This window comes from Camellia sinensis, chromosome 7 (assembly GCF_055761805.1).
Source record: "Camellia sinensis isolate YWXY chromosome 7, ASM5576180v1, whole genome shotgun sequence".
Lineage (NCBI taxonomy): Eukaryota > Viridiplantae > Streptophyta > Magnoliopsida > Ericales > Theaceae > Camellia > Camellia sinensis.
The window spans coordinates 182,863,778-182,883,331 of NC_138967.1; the positions used below are offsets into that span (position 1 = coordinate 182,863,778).

Sequence of the window (19,554 nt, forward strand, 5' to 3'; positions counted from 1 at the left end):
GTGAGTTTTAGAGCCCAGTGATAATTGCTTTAGCGGTGAAATTCTGACCCTGGTTTTTTGCTGATCCATGGTGGTTTTGGAGGTCCATGGAAATGAATACTTGCCTTTCGTTTTCAGAAATTGTTTATTTTTAAATGATTAAAATCTAGTTTGGTTGACACTAAAAAAATATTCTTGAATTTAAAAAATATATATTTTTGCACAAAAAAGAGAAGAAGAGAATAACTGACTAGTATTTTTGAATTTTTTTATTGTTTTTTTATCGAATTAATTTTTGGCAAAATTTTTTGGAAATCAAAATTTGAATATTTACCAAACATAATTTAAATTTAAGTGATTTGCCAGCGGAATTTCTGTACAAAAAAAGTCTGCGTGTGTCAACGATGGCAATCTTGAAATAATAAGTCACTTTATTTTTTATTTAAAATGAATAAACATTTATTTGACTCCTCATTTTATGTGAATTTTATGTATAATATTTTTATTTATCATTTTACTTTTTTATTATCATTTTGAAATTTTACTATTTGAAAAAATATCACTCTTGTAAATAATAAAGTTTAACACATAAGTCTTTTATTTGATAAATCTCGAGAAGAACATTTCAAAAATATATCATTTTTTTGGTAACAAATTTTCAAATCAAAAGTTAGGAAAATTAAAATTTAAAATTTGAGTATTGAGCACGTCTTGTACTTCACAGGGCATTTTTTATTTTAAACACAGGACAAAATTTATTGCCTTCATTTTACATAAAAATCTTATAAAAATGTCATTCCAATGAAATTTGGGACAAATATTTATAAATGGGTGAGAATCTTTTTGCATTTGTAAAATGTTTTTGGTGTTTTATATTGAAATATTATTTATAAAAAAATCTTAATATAAAGAATTTCTCCCAAAACATATATTTTTTCTTTTTTCAGGGTAAATAGGAGCATCTCTGTCCAAAATTGTGATTTTTTATGTGATACTTTTTAATAAAAAAAAAAGTTGACATTATTGTGCTCCACCTAAATCTCCATAAGTGAGTGATAAATTGACATGTCTTGAACAATATTAAACTTGGCATAGCAAAAAAAAATGCTAATTAATTTTTTTTTTGAAAATTTTAATGATGATGGCCAACAAAAAGGTTAAAAGAAATTAGATTACAAAATAAAAATCACATATCGAATGGATTATTAATATATATATATTTTTTTGGAAATGTCATATTTATCGAGGTTAATTTTGTTAACGTGTTTAGCTTTTACTTGACCAAAAATAAGAAACATGCTTTTGTTTATTTTTGTTAAAAAACAAAAACAGAAGCCTTGTTTAGTGCACAAAAATGTTTTGAAAACAAATAAAAATATATAAATATATTTGATGAGTTGTTAAAGTTGGATGGATGTAGTGACTGGTAGTAGCGGGTGACGGAATGTCAGTGAAAATAATCTCAAAAGGTAGCCAAAAATTACGACAGTGACCTTCTACTTGCTTGAGAGTCGTTGAAGATTGACTGGAGGTCCCTACCCATTAGCAGTAGTAAGTGGCGATAGTGACTGAAGATGGTAAGTGAAAGGAAAAAATAAAAAAATGAAGACTTTGAAATTGGAAGGCTTCAAAATAAAATTGGAAGTTAATATGCCATCAGTGTCGAAATTGTTATAATGTTAGGATCAACTCTCATTGTGCCTTTGAAATTAGGATATCGTGGGGAACTCTTTGTTGGTCTACTTGCTATGCTGGTGGACTTTTTCAAAGTTGAAGGTTTGTTTATGGTCCTAGTGGTGGTTGCTACTGCTGTGTAGGTTGGTACTGTTTGAAATTGATGTGATGAAACTGTCAGTATTGTTGTCTGTGGTGATGTTCTTGGCTGACTTCTTGTTGTTGGTTGTTAGGTTTTAGTATTTCCTCTTCTTGTTGTTGGTTGTCAGGGTTTAGGATTTAGAAAAGAAAAAACTGGGAATTTTTGTCCTTAAGGCATTAGCACCGTAGGGATCAAGAAAAAAAATGTGACATTGTATCTCCTGTGATGGCCACCTCTAGAGACAATATAGTGTCTGTGATCTACAAGAATAAATTGCAAAGTCACACTAACATTCAATGAAGGAGCATTTAACCAAAAACTAGTTTTAAAATAAGAATCTTAACACCAGTTTTCTTTAGCTTGTCAATTTGGTTTCAATTCAAATGCATGTACTGCTTCCTCTTTGTTTTTTTCTAGCCGAGTAAATTACGTAACCGTGAACACATAATGCACACAACTGGACTTGTGAGCAATATCAGGATAAATGTACCTAATTGGGTATAACATGGTGAGTTTTAAATGGTCTTACAACAAGGTGATTTCACACAGGTTCTTTTTTTTTTCTCCTCTTGTTGCGGTTGGCCTCTTGGCAATCATTGTTCTAGTTTTATTGCTCAACTTCCGCAACCAATTGAGTAATAGTTTTCTATTAAAAACATTAACAGTGTTATCAATTGAACTAAATTGATACAAAATCTATAGTTAAGGGTCAAAATTGAGTCACGTGAAAGTGTTTGAACCAAAAGTACACAAGGGGCAAAACATAGAGACTACAAATATAATTTACCATTTATTTTACTAAAAATATTATATAAAAAAAATCAGTGCATGATTTAGCTTTGATAGTAAAAATAAAAAATGAAATAGTTTGCAGATACATATGTGGTAATTGAAGGAAACTAAATAAAAAGTTTGAACAAATTACATCACATCATTGAGAGAGAAATTACAAACTCATCCAAATAGTGCTTCCCTTCACTTCTCAATAAGGGAGAAATTAAAAATTATAACCTACCTATTATTGAGAAGACCAATAAAGGGATAGTAGAAGATTTTCAAGTTCAAAGTTTTCTTATTCAAATGGGTATTGTATATACGATATGAACAAAAACATGAGTATTTTCATCATATATAACTCATCAAAAGCAACAAAGTACATCATATTAGGTTTTAAACACATGAACAACACATATTAGGATATATGCACAATCGAAAAACTGAATGAACACATAAAAATCCAAACACACCAAAACAAGCTTAAAGCAGGGCACTAAAATAAACTTACACAATTTCAACAATCAAAGAAAACATACCATACGTCTATACAGCATGAAGGTGTTGGCTAGTAATGGTGGTGGCAGCAGCAATTGTGTGGTTTCCAGCAAAAAGAGTGGCCAGTTGTAAGAGAATATGAGGCTGAGAAAGAGAGAATGGGAGACAGCAAACGTAAGGGACAAGGGTGTTATTCCAAAACTCCAAGGGTTCTATTTGGGTGGGAGCTTTTGGGTTACCAAATAAGCATTGGTTGAGTTTTTAGGAAGTTTTAAATTTTTTTTTTAGAAACAAAATATATGATTATTGTAGTAGAGGTGGATTGCCTCCAACCCACAATATGGACCAGACCGTGTTGTTTGGGCCTTTTGGGAGCCATCATGGATCCCGTTTCAATACAAAATCCTTTATTTTGTCATGCGCTTTGTGTATTTTATTCACACAAAAAATTAGATCGATTCGATAATGAATCCAAAATTAATCCAAAATCAAATAATTTACGTGTAAAAATTAATATTATTAAAATAATATAGGTTAAATTAATTTTTGAGTGATACTTTGATGGGGAAAATGATATTTCCTCTTTTACCTGTAATAAAATAATTAAATCTTCATATTAAATTATGTTAGCCTATTTTCAAATAATAATTATACTTTATTATGATATTACTTACATATATAATTTCTTCATAGATTACGGCATGATTTGTATTTTTTAAAATGCTTAATTACACATTCACAGTTTCTCACTTTGTTCTCGATACAGATTCTTTTCACTTTGGTCCAAATTGTAACAAATGTTATACTCCTGTGACGGAAAATGCCCCATGAGTCAAGTTCACCTAAATTTGTACCAAATCCTCCGCTATAGATCACCTCAACATGCAACCCTCCATTATAGAACACTTCCATTTACCGCCTACCATGACCCATCTATCTTGAAGTGCGAAAACAAAGGTCTCCAAGTGATCAAGGTAGGAAAGTTAATTTTAAAAATTCCAAAGTTTCCCTCAGAAGTTAGAAATTGGACCAAAATAAGAAAAGACAAATAATGTAGTGATTAGGGTAGGTACAGCGAGAAACAATATATATCTACAAATGAAAATACAATTTATTATTTTTAAATAGGAGTGACGGTAAAAAGGTAGTGACCGTCTATGAGATAATAGGCAAGGGCTAATACTAGTACGTGCTAGAGTCATAAATGTGTCAAACTGATTCATAAGTGACGTCATCATTTGGACATAAAGATAACATGACACTAGTAGCGGTAATTGTCGATGATGACGGTTGTGTTTCAGTGGACCAACGGACGTGATTAATCAAAGCTTTTATGATTTTTGGGTGGGAAGTCTAAATTCTCCATAATTTGGCTCGATGTTGTGCCAATTGCTGAGATCAACCCAAATCTTCATAATTTTTTTGTGACAAATACAGAAATAGTACCTGGAAATGACAGGAGATGCCTCTTTTGGTTGGATATTTGGATTGGAAATCAAAGGCTTACAGATGTGTTCCCTAGATTGTTCTTGCGGTCTTAAGATAAAATGGAGTCTCTTACAATGATTATGGACATGAGGGCTGATTAAAGTGGCTGGGATCTAGGGTTCAGGACAAGTTTACTAGCCTGAACCCAAAACAATAGGAATTAACAAGGCTTATTACTTTTTTGAATGATGTAACACATCTTAGAGAAGGTGTTGAAGATAAATTAAGATGGAGAGAAGAACCCTCTGGGGAATTCAGTGTTGACTCAATTTGTAAATGGTGTGAATATTCTTAATGCCCAATCATGTTACCTCCTAAGCTGCTCTGGAACAACATTAGTCATCCAAAAGTTCAATTTCTAAGCTGGTTTGCTTGGCAAGGGAGAGTAAAAACTAAGGTATTTCTTCAAAAAATTGGGGTTCTAAATATTAATGCTAATACTACTTGTGTCTTATGTAATGGTTAGGCTGACAATGTGAATCACTTATTCTTGAGTTGTAAACATGTACGATGTTTATGGTCTGCAATGTTAAGTAGTGGGGAGTTCAATAAGAAATACCAAACTCAGTGGAGGGAGTTCTACAATGGTAGGCAGGGTATAGATAGAAGAAATTTTGTAAGAAAATTTAGAGAGCCATTCTACTCACAGTACTTTGGTCCATATGGAAGCAAAGGAATGACTGTATGTTTAATACATCTCATTTTGATATAGAGGAGTTATGTCAACTTGTCAAAACAATGATTGTTTTTCAGGTAAAAAACAACTCACAAGAGATGTACTATTCCATAATCGACTTCATTTCAAATTTAAATTAGGTAAGATTGTGTTTAGGAGGAAGGGGTGCTGTCTGATTTTCTGAATACACCATCACCGTTTCTGTTTGGAATCTGGATATGCTTGTGGGATCAGCACTCATGGCCAGGTTGCTTCAAATGCATTGTGCATACGATTGCTTGAGGTTTTTTTATGCTTCTCTGCTATTGCTCTGCTTGATGCTATGTTGTTCAAGCTTTTATGCGGGGTCATTTTGGATACAATGATCTCATTTGCAAATAGTGTGTAGATTTAGTTGTTTGATATCAGTCCATTTTATTAAATGTTGTTGTGTTTTTTAGGTTTGTTGGTGTGTATATGTAGTTGTTTGATGTGAGGTTTGTTGGTTGTCCATGTTTGTTGATTTCTCACCTTGCGCTGTGCTAGCAAATGATTTGGCTCCCTTTTCGGTGTCAACCTAGACCACACCAATTGAGAATGGCCAACCACACCAACCATGATCAATGGCAATGCAGCAAAATGTGGGAATTCATCTCAACCTTACATCCGCCAAAAAAAAAAAAAAAACACAAATCAGCCCCCATTGGAAGGATCCTCTTTTGAGCTAATAGATCTCTTTATGCAATTCTCTCTTTTAATGCCACCCAACAAAAACACTTCACTTTTGGAGGAGCAACATTTCTCCAAAGTTTAGAGCAATTATGGTTTATCATTAATGAAATGGTGGTGAGTTTTGGGGTGGAGGATAGAACACTGTGGAAACAGATTATTAGATGCAAATATGGTACTGAGGGAGGTGGATGGCTTGTGACGCCCCGGTTCTACACCATTGGTTGCAGTCAAGGGAGAGTCACTAATGAGTCCTATGGTCAATAACCAGTAAGATCCCAGATCGCCAGAGGAGTCAGATTAGCCTCCCTTCTAAGTCCAACTTTCTTAGGCAGCGCACTACCCTTTTGACAGATCTTAAAAGGTATTGACACAAGGTCTCATAAGTAACGATAAGGTTCATACATGTAAATATTAAAGTATAAGTGCATAACAACCACAAATATCCCTAATTTCAAAAGCTTGTTCTAATATCACCGAGTGCTCAACTGGTGACGTCTGAGTCTCGAGGTCGGTCAAAAAAATGGGGTGTCTACAAGGGGGCATACCGAATAATCCGCGTCCGATTCTTGTGGTTGGGAGGATGAAATCTCTTTAGGGGATTTCTAGTTGCTAACAATCTAACTCAACCCTTTATTTATTTATTTGAGTATCATGCTTTATTACTTGATGTTATAATTGTGATTGTGTATTGGACTGGGAAAAAGGGGTGGGGTGTGTGTGTGTTTACTGGGCATTCAAAGCTCACAGCGTATTATGCCAGGTGACGAAGCGGAACTTATAGCAGGAGACGACGAGCCGGAAACCTTCGAAGACTTTTGGCTATCTTAGGAAGGCTAGAAATTTCCTTTTGTTATTTTGTAAGACTCGTGTGAAGATTTAAGCTTCTTTTGGGATGTCATGTTGTGCTCGTTCAGAAGTTTCAGAGTCGCGGCCGTGAGCCCTGCCTCCGGACTTCCGAACTCTCTCATGTGCCTTGTCTCGGTTTGCGAACCAGACTCGTTTTTCTCTGTTTCTTTTCCTGAGGGGAGGGAGAGGTCCCGCAGACCATCTCTCAATGTCCATAGGCTACATTTGGTGGCCGTAGGCCATTTTGCCCATTTCGGAGTCCGGTTCCCGGTTTTCGGAGCCGTCAGGCCGTGTGCCTCGGTTCGGGACCGCCTAACCATCTCCATTTGCTCTAATTTTTGGCATACATCTTATTTCATCCCTTTTGAGGGACACTGGGGGTTGAGAAACCCACTTCGAGGTCGAATACCATTTTCGGTGCTTAACAGCCCATTTTCGGGACCCCGAACTGCGTGTTTTGGCCCCGGAACATTCGTTTTGCAACGGTTTTCGTTCATTTTTGGTAGGTACCTCTGTTTTATCACAGGGAAGGTCACTGAAGGGTGGGAGGCCAGCAATTGTTGCAGCAACTAGTTATTTCTCTTCCGGAGCCTCCCGGCGCCCGTTTTTCGCACTTCCGGGCTAATGTTGAATACCTTAGAGCTAGTGTTGCCAACTTTCAACCACATATCTGTGATGTACACACATGAGAGGCCCCTAAAAGTTCATGGCCAGCCAGTAAGTCAACTTGACCCTTTTGACCCCCTCTTTCCGAGCCATTGTTGAACCCCTTGGACCCACTTTCTTGGAATTTCAACTACATGGTTGTGTTGTACACACATAGGACTACCTCCCCAATAGCTGGCCGGCCAGAAAATCACCTTGACCCTTTTGACCCCTAGCCGGCCGGCTAGGGGGTGTGGCCGGCCGGCCACCTCCAGCAAAAGTATGAGGCCGGCCTGCTTCCTTGCACTGTACCCTTTCCAGCTGTGGGGCAATATCCCCCAGATATTTTCTGTATCCGGGGGATATTTTGTGGGGGAGTTTTGCCCTCCTTCTCCCCCACCTTTACACCCCATTTTGAACCTTTATAACCAGCTGGTGGCCTTCTTCATAAGGGTTAGAAAAATTATCCTTCAAAGCTCCATAAACTCCATCTTCTTCCCTCTCAATTCTTCAAAAAACCCTAAGTCCCTAACCTTCATTCCTTCTACACCACCAAGCTCTACCACCACCACCTCACCTCCAGCAGCAAGGAAGGTTTCTAGAAGGCAAAAGAAGCTGCAAATCCATCAAAGAAGCCACAAAAGCTTGAATCTTCAAGGGTAAGTTACTCTTTTAACCTTTTGACCCTTTTCCTTGATCTATTTCTAAGCCCCATTTCTTTTTGGTTTCAAGCTCCGGCCCTAACTGAAAAGGGCCATATTTTGAGCTCATCTTCACTTCTCATTAAGGGCTCAACCTTGTTTGAGCCCTCCATAATATACTTGCTTCATTGATCATCTTGTATGTCATGATTTTGCATGCTATCTTTGGCCCATGAGCAATCTGTTTTTGAGCATGTTATAAACTGATATAAGGCTTATTTTGAGCCCCTCTTCAACATTGAGGAAGGGCTCAACCTTGTTTGGTGTTTCCATATGTCACTTGTAGTTATATCCCCTATTTGGCCCCATTTTTGCATAAATTAGTAGCCCTCTTTGCTTCTGTTTTTGGACCTTGGTTCGAACTGAAAGTGGTCTTATTTTGGCCTATACTTCATGTTTCATTCACACGTTTTTTCTGTTTGGTGATTATTTTATATACTTCATGTTATAGCACCTTTTGAGCCTTGTTTTGCATCACATTTTTAGCATGTTTGTATACTGATTTGAGGTCTTCCATATACTGTAAATGTTCATAGTTTTGGTCCATCTTCAGTGTTGTAGAAGGAAATTTTTCAGTTTGAGTTTTGCTTATACCACTTGCTTCATTACCCCTCTTTTGGCCCCTATTCTTACATGCTATTTTTCCCTTACTTATACTTGCTGTTTGGCCATGTTTATAACTATGAAAGTGCATCTTTTGGGACTGTCTAGCTTCTGTCTTTGCATTGCATGTCCATATTGTACATGTTTGGCATAGCTATAGGTCATTTCGGGTGCCTAATGTTGCATTTCGAGACATTTCCTTGCATTTCATGTCATTTCGCCTCATCCCGGGGCTGTTTTCCCCTTGTTTTGTTGCTGGAATTCCATTAGCATGCTTGCATATCATTTTTGCCATGTTGCATCACATTTTATCATTGCCTCGGTTTGCGTGCCCGTGTGCACGCATTTCGAGGCACCTCATTTTTATCCGACGGCATCCTATGTGAGTGTGGCTGAGGCTCACTCATGTTGGTATAAGCCCATATCATGTTTCCATATCATTTCATCGCATTCTGCCATTGCCTCGGTTTGCGTGCCCGTGTGCACGCATTTCGAGGCACTTCATTTTCATTTATCGGCATCTTATGTGAGTGTGGCTGAGGCTCTCTCATGTTAGTATAAGTCCATTTGTCATTTTCCATGTCATTTCCATTGCGTATGCACCGCCTCGGTTTGCGTGCCCGTGTGCACGCATTTCGAGGCACCTCATTTTCTGCCATCGGCATCTTATGTGAGTGTGGCTGAGGCTCTCTCATGTTAGTATAAGTCCATTTGTCATTTTTCATGTCATTTGCATTGCGTATGCACCGCCTCGGTTTGCGTGCCCGTGTGCACGCATTTCGAGGCACTTCATTTTCTGCCATCGGCATCTTATGTGAGTGTGGCTGAGGCTCTCTCATGTTAGTATAAGTCCATTTGTCATTTTCCATGTCATTTGCATTGCGTATGCACCGCCTCGGTTTGCGTGCCCGTGTGCACGCATTTCGAGGCACCTCATTTTCTGCCATCGGCATCTTATGTGAGTGTGGCTGAGGCTCTCTCATGTTAGTATAAATCCATTTGTCATTTTCCATGTCATTTGCATTGCGTATGCACCGCCTCGGTTTGCGTGCCCGTGTGCACGCATTTCGAGGCACCTCATTTTCTGCCATCGGCATCTTATGTGAATGTGGCTGAGGCTCTCTCATGTTAGTATAAGCCCATTTGTCATTTCCATGTCATTTCATAATATTTTGTCATCGCCTCGGTTTGCGTGCCCGTGTGCACGCATTTCGAGGCACTCCTTTTTTATCCGTCGGCATCCTATGTGAGTGTGGCTGAGGCTCACTCATGTTGGTATAAGCCCATTTGTCTTTTTTCATATCATCGCCTCGGTTTGCGTGCCCGCGTGCACGTATTTCGAGACACATATCATCGCCTCGGTTTGCGTGCCCGCGTGCACGTATTTCGAGACACCTATCATCGCCTCGGTTTGCGTACCCGCGTGCACGTATTTCGAGGCACCTTATTTTCAGTACATTCTGTCATTTTCTCGGTTTGCGTGCCCGTGTGCACGCATTTCGAGACATCTCATTTTCATAGCATTGTATATGTTAGGATTGCATCTTAGTTGCATTTCACGCATATCATGCATATTGCATCGTGTCCGGAATATGAGTTAGCCCGGGCACGAGAAACGAGGTACATTTCGTACTCCGAGTGACGGAATGTGTCTCAATTCCCCAGTCACCGACACTCCGGATTATCCATGATGGAGTTAGGTTTTAGCTGTAGTTTCATGTGCATTCATCCTATATTGAGTTGTGCATTTCGATTCCTCGGCCATCATGCCTCGGTATGCGTGATTGGTGGCACGAGGATCGAGACATGCATATATCTGTGCAAATACATTGCTATGCCCCTTTCCTGCTCTCTGTTGCAGCAAAATGAAGAATCAACAACCTTTGGGGGGGGCTTGGCACGCATTCCAAGAACAGGTGTAAACAGAGGCTAATTGGGGCATTCCGGTGGATTTCCGCGCAAGACAATCCGGACATGCATCATCCATCAGAAGCAAGGCAGTCCCTGGCATGCACGCCAGTTTTATTTGCTTTCTTAGTTAATTTGTTAATTAATTAGGATTTTGTAATATTTTGGACTGTAATATTCTTTTATTCGGGACTGTAATATTTGGACTGTATATTTATTCGGACCCTCTGCGCGAGGGCAATGTTGTAATAAGTGTGCGTGAGTGTGTTGTATGTCTTCCAACCCCACGTCTTTCTCCCTTTTATTTATCCGCTTTTGATGGTTAGATTAGGGCATGTTTAAATTAGCATACAGTATGACAGCATGTCTGCATCATTCATATGTATTGCATGCACCGGGCTCGGCGCATCATACTAACTGCATTGTACTTTCAATTCCAAATTGAATACATGTTAGCTGTAGCATTTCATATGCCATGTTTAGAATAGCCGAGCCTGCTATAGTTGCATTTTGCATGTGTTGCATTAGGCATTTTTGTATACTTAGGATCATGCATGATTTCTAATGTAATTTCCATTTTGGCTTGGAGTACTCGGTAAGTTTTATGCTTTAGCATCCTTGCATGCGTGTGAGTGACTGCCATGAATAGCATGCTTACCATGAGGCTATATGCTTATGTGATATAACTGCCTGAATGCCTGTGGGTGAAGGTTGGGTTATTTGAATTGGAATAATTCATTAAATGTGTGTTTTAAGCCCACTAGATAGTGGCAAAATCATGTTTTCTAAGCCCACCTGAGGGTGGCAAATCCACGTCTTAGCCTACTTGCGAGTAGCATCATCAAACTATTTTCAAATAAACAAGCATGAAATGTTTTGTTCCAATTCGGACGACCCAGTCTATACTTATATGCTGTGTGCATCACATAGTAACCTAGGCTAATAACCGGAATAAGGACACACAATGTTTTCAAAAATTGATATCATGGTTAGTAGAGGCCGGTCTATGACCGGGCGAGCGGGGGTGCTCACGAAGTGACCTTCCCCAATCGTACCCAAGTTCCCGAGCCGAGGCAACTTTGGTGATGACGGACACGTGGCCTTTTGGCACCGAGTCAGGGTTTCCTAAATTTCCCAAAATAAAATATTTAGGTGGCGACTCTGTATCTGGCAAAGCAGTCCATGTTTGGCACTTCTTTCAAAAATCTGTTTTTCTCAAAAACGATTTGCCGGATTTGGACTCTTTGGTTCAGACTTAGAACCGTGACTACGAAAGTCGAGTCTGAGCTGTAGTGAGGTCCCCCGCGGGCTTGTTACACCCCTCTTTTGCTGCTTTGTTGCAGACCTAACCTCAGATGCCTACCAACGGTTATGTACCATGTAGCGCCAACCGCAGGGCCTCAAAAGAGACGGTAAAATAGGGCCTTGCCCGAAATCCCTCCTTACACCAAACCACCTAGGGTCCGAATACAACCGCTCCGTTCAAGGGTTCCGAAAAAAACCACTTGCGCAGGACTTTAACTTTTCAAATAGGGAACGCATCCCAACAATCCATATATCACATTTCTCATCTTTACATTATTCAAGAGCTCGAAAACCCAATACCCTCCCCAATAGGTTTCCCGTTAAATTAAATGTTTTAAATCAAGTTAATCCAACTTACAAGACAATAATATCCGCATGAACATGCATCCATAAAGCGAGGAAGATAAATAACATAACCATAATACACATAATAACATGCCAAGATATGCTCATATGTAAGTAGGCAATTTCATGAATTCAAGGGCATAAAACATCCATACAAAACACAGTTTCCAGATTTAATGTCACATGAAGATTGAGATAAAAGGACTATTTTAAATCTTCCACCGGACTCAGTCTCCCTATGGTTCATAGAGAATTTGATCTAGTTTCTAGAACACTTTTCGGAAATGGGATTGGTTTTCCAGATTTTAAGTTATTTAGAAAATATTCCAGTGCTGTCCAGAATCTGTCCAGATCCGTCGACCGTTACGAAAATTTGATTTTCTTGCAAACCGCTTGATGTTTTTCGATGAAACCAATTTTAGTTGAAATCTAACATCTTAAGGAAGGTTTTGACATAAAATATAGGTCCAAAATAATTTTGTACATTTTCTAGAATTTCTGGAAGTGGGCTGCAAAAACAGGTTCTAGGGTACTTTGCCCAAAACAGGAAGATTTATGAAAAAGGGGTTCCACCAAGGGAAAGTTTCATTTCTTTGGTGAAGAAAATATGCCAACTATCACATGTTTAACTCAGAAAATTTGTTTGAAAGAGTGCTCTTGAAAAGTTGAGAGATTGGTACAAAAAGAAGATGGTTTTGTGCCAAAATGGGGAAAATACAAGAGAGATGGAATCAATACTCAACCCTTAGCATTTTTAACATAATAATTTAGTAATAACAGATCTGAAAACATTATTTAGAACCTTTAGAAACATGCATTAGAAAAAGGAAATGAAAGAGAAGGTTGTGTTTGTGGCGTACCTATTACGCTTTGCACAAGAAGCTCTCTTCTTCCTCCTTCTTCTCCTCTAGACTTCTCTTTCTTTCTCTCCTCCCTCTCTCTAACCAAAATGTGTGTGTGAGTGAGTGTGTTGTGTGTGTTTGCAAGCTAGGGGGTGTGTTGGTATTTATAGACAAACCTTTAAGGCAAAAAGTCCTAAAAGTCCCTTAGTTGGATATGGATGGAAAGGTTAGGATTTGTTTGAATTCTAAAGGAATGGAAGGGATTTTGGGAGGCTTGTTCATTGGTTTAGGCAACTCCTAATTGTAATGAGACTAGTTCTTGGATTTTGCATCCTAGGTCTAGGTCACTAGGTTGTGTTTTCCTAGAAGTTCATGATGGTGGCTCTTGAAAATTGGCTCCTCCTTGGGGAAGTGTGATGGGGTTATTATTTAAATCATTTTAGGTTCTAGGCACACTCCTCTAGGTGTATATATATAATAAGATTGATGGTACTTCAAGGTACAAGGTACAAGTACTAGTTTTTTGGGCAAGTTTTGAATTTAAATAAAGAGTGAGGGCTTGGAGTTAAATACATGTAACTTAGGTAGAATTAAATTAGGTTAGGGAACTTATTCTGGTTAGGGAAATTCCTGTTTCGATAAAAATAAAAATAGTAATGCTAACCGTCAATATTCGAATTAATTCAAGTAAACGAGGGGCTTTAAGAAAATAATTCAAACATTAGGGTTTTTAAAGTGAATACATATTTCAGGGGCTTCACATGGCTACCATCATTGGTGGCTTCAGGAAACATGTCACTTGTTTGGGGAGATGTTTTGTCTTTGCCAAACTCCAATTCTGCACTGGTTGATTTCTTTGTATCCAATATAAGAATTCAAATTGGGGATGGCTGCAGGGTTCAATTCTAGCTGGACAAATGGTTTAGATCATTTAGTTTGGACTCATACATAGCCAGATCCTGAGTAAGCTTTGAATTCACCTCAGCCAGCTGTACCCTCTCTTTTTCAAATTGGCGTGACATGTTTTGCAGCTCTTCAATGATGCCTTCTAGACCCTTCAATTTAAAGAGGGTCTATTCAAGCTCAACTTTTTGATTTTCTGTGACACCAATTGTTTCATGAGCTTGTTCTTCGTACATTTTTATCTTTCCTTGAAGTTCATTTAGCTTTGCGTCTAAGTCCTTCACTTCTAGACCTCTTTGACTAAATTTCTGAATGGTTTCATGTAACTTTCTTTCATTCTCTGAAACCCGTGCTTCAACTTCTAAATTAAGTTTAGATGCTTTCGAGTGCTAATCAGTTAATTTAGTAATAGTATTCATGTGATAAATCAGTTGCACAGAAGTGGCTTCCTTTTCAGTATGAGTTGAGTTCAATAATTGTTCAAGTTCATTAACCTTGTTTTCAAGCTGTGTATTTCTCTCAACTAACAGTTCATTCTCTGAGAAAAACTTTGCAGCTTTCTATTCTGCCTCCTAAATCTTTCTTTTGAGTGGATGAATTTCCTAGACTTTTCAGGTTGTCTATAGATAAGGGGGATCATCAAGGATGTTTGTGCAAAATAGGGGCACTTCTGGGGACTACAACTTCAATTCCAGAAGACAACTTCTTGCTTGGGAGGAGGAAGAGGTTTCTAGGTTGCAGATTATTCTCATTACTCTTTCAAACCTGACACAGAATTGCCCTGATTCACTCAGGTAGGGGCCAACTTCATCAGGTCATTACACTCTGACAGCATCTACGAAATGTGGTGAAGCACAACAGGGGCTTAGGCTACCTATTTCTAAGCTATTATAGGGTAATATGGCTCCATAAGGCTCAATTTTTTTGCTGGTGGGATGTCCAATGGGCTACACCTGCAAAATTACAATCAACATGTAATATTATGATTCATTAGTAAAAGTTATGACATTTTGTTAATCTTATTATGATTGTGGGGAAAAAAGTTATGGTTATGATTCATTATTAAAAGTTACGATTTGTACTACCAAAAGTTATGATTTGTCATGGTGAATCATTATAAAAAATGTTACGATTCAAATGTTATGATAATTAATTAGAAATAACTATACTTGTTATGAGTTGTCATTATATTGTTACGATTTATAGTGTCTTTGTTATGACACTTTGGTGAATATTATAACATTGTTATGATTCATTGTAGTATTGTTATGATATTTGAAAAAAGTTATGATTCTTTCTGTAACCTGTTACATGACCGGTTTAGCAGATCACTTTTTATGATGTGGCATGATGTGGACCACACAATAAGTGCGTATCATATGCCCTTTTACAAGGTGCACATTGTAGACTTTCCCATTAGTTAAAGATCAACTAATACCAATAAAAATATAATTTTAATACACATTTTATATATATTTTTAAATATTTCAATACACATATTATACCTATACAAAATAAAAGGGTGTTTACTGATCATATTATTTATGTCTACTACTTAAACATGAAAACAGTTAGAAAAATAAATGAGGGAATGAAAAATTACGGACAAATGCTCATGAGGGGAAGCTATTCTTAATATAACAAATAATGTAAATTTCAACCCCTTTTTTTCCTTAAAGAAAAAAAAAAGAAAAAAAAAAGATTAATCTTCATTGTTATCCCTGCAAGGAAATTAAAATAGAATTCAACAAGAAGACAATCAAGTTGAATAAAGTGACACTGACGTTTTACGTTCAGAATCCTAAACATAAATTTTAACATAGAATTCTATCACCTTCATACGTTGTCACTAGGAGTTATTACAAAACTATCAATTTTTAACAAAGAATCTAAAAGCAAAACTTGGAGATGATATATACGTCACGGATTTTTTATTTGGGAAATGCCCAGAACAATTTGAAAATTGTCACTGTGAAAAAACTATTTAGATTTTCAAAATTTCTAGTGTTCATCTTCTTCTTTTCTCAATCACATGCATTTGCACACATGTCGTATATGCACCAGTCGCTAGTTTCAATAAAACAAAGATGGTTAGAAAAAATGGGAGAAAATACTTTTTAAAAATGTCAATTCAACTATGAATTAAAAGCAAAACTTGCATAGCAAAATTTTCTTTGATCCTATTCATGGTCATGCCCTGTGTCTGAAGTCTCACTATATTGTGTGAGTTGCCACAACCTTTCACTTGCTATCATGGACTCAAAACTGAGCAACAATCAACTAAAACAGAAATCAAAAGATGTCAATGCAACCAACTTCCTAACAATAAATATAAATCTCTTGCCACAAAATTTGGACAAAGAATCCCAATGCCTAGTTAATTTTGATCAGCCCTTCCACTGAGAAGACAGAAGTCCTGGAAGCTGCAGTCTATTGTTTAGTGCACCTATTTCATGCATGTGCTTGGTGTACTAAGTAGCAATCAACATGATAATAACAAAAAGCAGAGCACAAGGCAAGACAGGTTAAGAGAAAGAGTGGTAGAACTCGTTCATCTCCGTGCTCATTTATTCAATTTCATCAATTCAATCATGCTCAACTTCACAATGGTCATGATGATTGGGACAGCAGGTGGAGCTTATAGGGGGCATGTTGCGAATGTTGACGTCAAGGGGAAGCAACAGGTATTCAATATCAAGTTCTTTGAAAATTTTAATCATCTCTTCTACCACAAGGGCTCTCCTAAACCACCTCCCCTGCATGTCTTGGTGGTTCATTCGATGCCTCAGCCACACTGATATCTTCAGCTTGTTTAACTCCTCCAGGTTCATCGGTACCACAGTTGGTGAAGGATACCAGTGGTCCTTCTTGCTTTCAATATAACTGAATAAGCAACCATGAGAAATAATCAATAAATTCATATTTATCAGAATTATTACATACCCAATCTCAATGCGTTGTCACTGCAATTTCATGAATGTTTTAACAGTTGCCAAAATTATGGTCGTGTCAATTGAAGAAATCTTCCATGAAATTCAAATTATCAATAATTGCTCTTCATTTCTAAAATAAATCTTACTCTTACTATGCATATTACATAATCAAAACCGCACTCACACAAGCAGAAAGCATGATACTAAAAGAAAAAGAGAGAGAAAGTTAAAGAGGAGGGAAAAGATTGTCTTTCGATACCTTATTATTCTTTGCCTAATGATAGTAATCTTCTCTATTGGAGTTGCAATATGGACACACAATTCAATTGTATCGCCCATGTCTGGACTACGATAATAGTTACTGATGGGCGTCATAGAAAGAGTGCTATTCGGATATATAATCTTCTAGTTGCCAAATCTTAGAAAAACGGTAGTCAAGATATTCATCTCTTCAACTATCATCTTATAGTTTAGGCACAATGCACGCCAAAAGTCAAAACCGAACAAATAGATATGGAAAAGAAAACACGTTATACGCACAATTTTAAATAAAATATGATTATCATACCTGAACATCATCAATCTCACACCGATCACCTACATCAAATGGGTGCATCACAAATAAAAACATGATGGCTTCAAATACTGTCTTGCAAGAGTTTCCAAATATAAATGCCACAACAATGATTTGAGAACTCATGAAAGTAAAAATTTGCTTGTTGCAATTCCTAGTATGAGGAGACAAACAACCGCTATAATGATGCCAACTAGTACATTCACCATCTAATGAAGTTTGTTGACAGCGGTTTTTGTATTATTAAGTGTCAAGGCAAGCGCTCTTCGTTCTCTAAAAGCATTAACCTAAAAGAATCAAGCGTAACACATTACCATATTCACATGATAATTTTAAAAGCAAAACACTATGTAAACTGATGACAATGCTCCTTGCTTAAAAAAAAAAAAAAAAAACCTCCACTTTTACAAAATTTATTAATCACACAACAGTAAAACTAAATAAAGCAAAAAAAATATTAAACAATACACAAATAAATGCACCATCTATTGCTGAGCTCTTACCACCCAGTTCTTCAGAGAAGTCTTGCTTATTTTTTCACTTTCAGATGAGCCTCCCAAAAGGCTCATGGTCTTCAAAGCCTCGTCTTCTAGCATGAAACCCTGCAGGTCTTCTAGGTAGATGAATCTACCAGATAAAAACATTCAAGATCCTCAATGATGTGGAACTGACGTGAATTAGACCAATAACAAATCTTCACTCAACAAAAAGACTTTGTCCAATTGAAATTCACATCATTGGATAAGACATAATTGTGTCATTTCTTACCTTAATTCTTGAATTTTTAAGTTATGCCAACATTAACAATTACTCTTTTCACTCCCTTTTTTAATTTTTTTTGATCAACTCTTTTTGCTCCATTGCAGTGTTGAAAACCAAGCACATACAACAGTTCCATACATAATTCTTTTGCGCTGTCTAGATTCAACTTAATCTTATTAAACTCTAATCTAATAACTGAATTGACACATGCAAACTTGCAGTTATTATGTTGATGATACAAACTTACGGTTATTGTGATTAACATGAAGATACGGTTCCTGATAGAATGAAAGGGGCTATAAAAGATTCATCTAGCCAACCAAACAGTCCAGACAAAGCTTTGTAAAAGTTTGGTTTGTAGAGATTGCATTCATACTAACAAATTTTGCGATAGTTAATGTGAATTAATGGTTCTATCTCAATCTGGCTTAAACAATCCACTCATGAGGTTAAAACATATGCAAAAATGGAACCCAATAAGTTGAAAACATAATATCAAAGAAACAAATAACATACTTTGACGCCCTCCTAGCCACATTTTGGAAGATCTTGCTCGCTGCAACTTCGCCTCCAATTCGCTTCTAATCTGCGTGGTAGACTCATCACCATTTGTCGATTCTAGTATTTGCTCATCCAGAGTCGACAACACCCCATGACGAACAATTTTAATCAATCTCTTCATATTCCAAGCAGAGATATTATTAGGATTCAACTTATGCAAGTGATCAATTAGTATCCCCTCACCTTGCTTTTTGGAAGATGACCTAGAAAACATTTGGCTTGAAGTTCTCTGCGGTTTTTGAAGCTTCCAAACCTTAGCCATTGTCCTTTCCTCGTCATCCTGAATGTTCTTAATTTCAATCAAAGGTGGACCAGACAGCTTTTCAGTCACAAATTGATTAAACAATGACTTCTGAATTCGATCAAAGAAGGTGCTGACATGAAATGAAGACACGAGAACCTTAACCACGAGGGTCTTCACTAACCATAACAATGCACCAACCAAGAAACAAACCAAATCCATATTCACAAACAGAAGGAACTTAATGTTTGTCTCTCTCTCAACCCTTTTATCAAACAGATAATGCCAAGCAATCAAAACCATACCCAACCAAATACAATTCTGAACCAGCTTCCTCACTCTATACACGAAATACAGAACCCTTTTTCAATACTATCCTTATATACTTGTATCTTGTAACATTTTCGACACTATCCTAAAAACAAAAACCATCTTAATGAGTC

The 19,554-nt window shown here is 37.2% G+C and overlaps 1 pseudogene; it reads right to left on the minus strand.

Annotated features, from left to right (window-relative positions):
- Positions 1 to 16,209: 16,209 nt before the first annotated feature.
- On the minus strand, positions 16,210 to 19,474 carry LOC114296816 (mechanosensitive ion channel protein 6-like; annotated as a pseudogene).
- Positions 19,475 to 19,554: the final 80 nt, after the last annotated feature.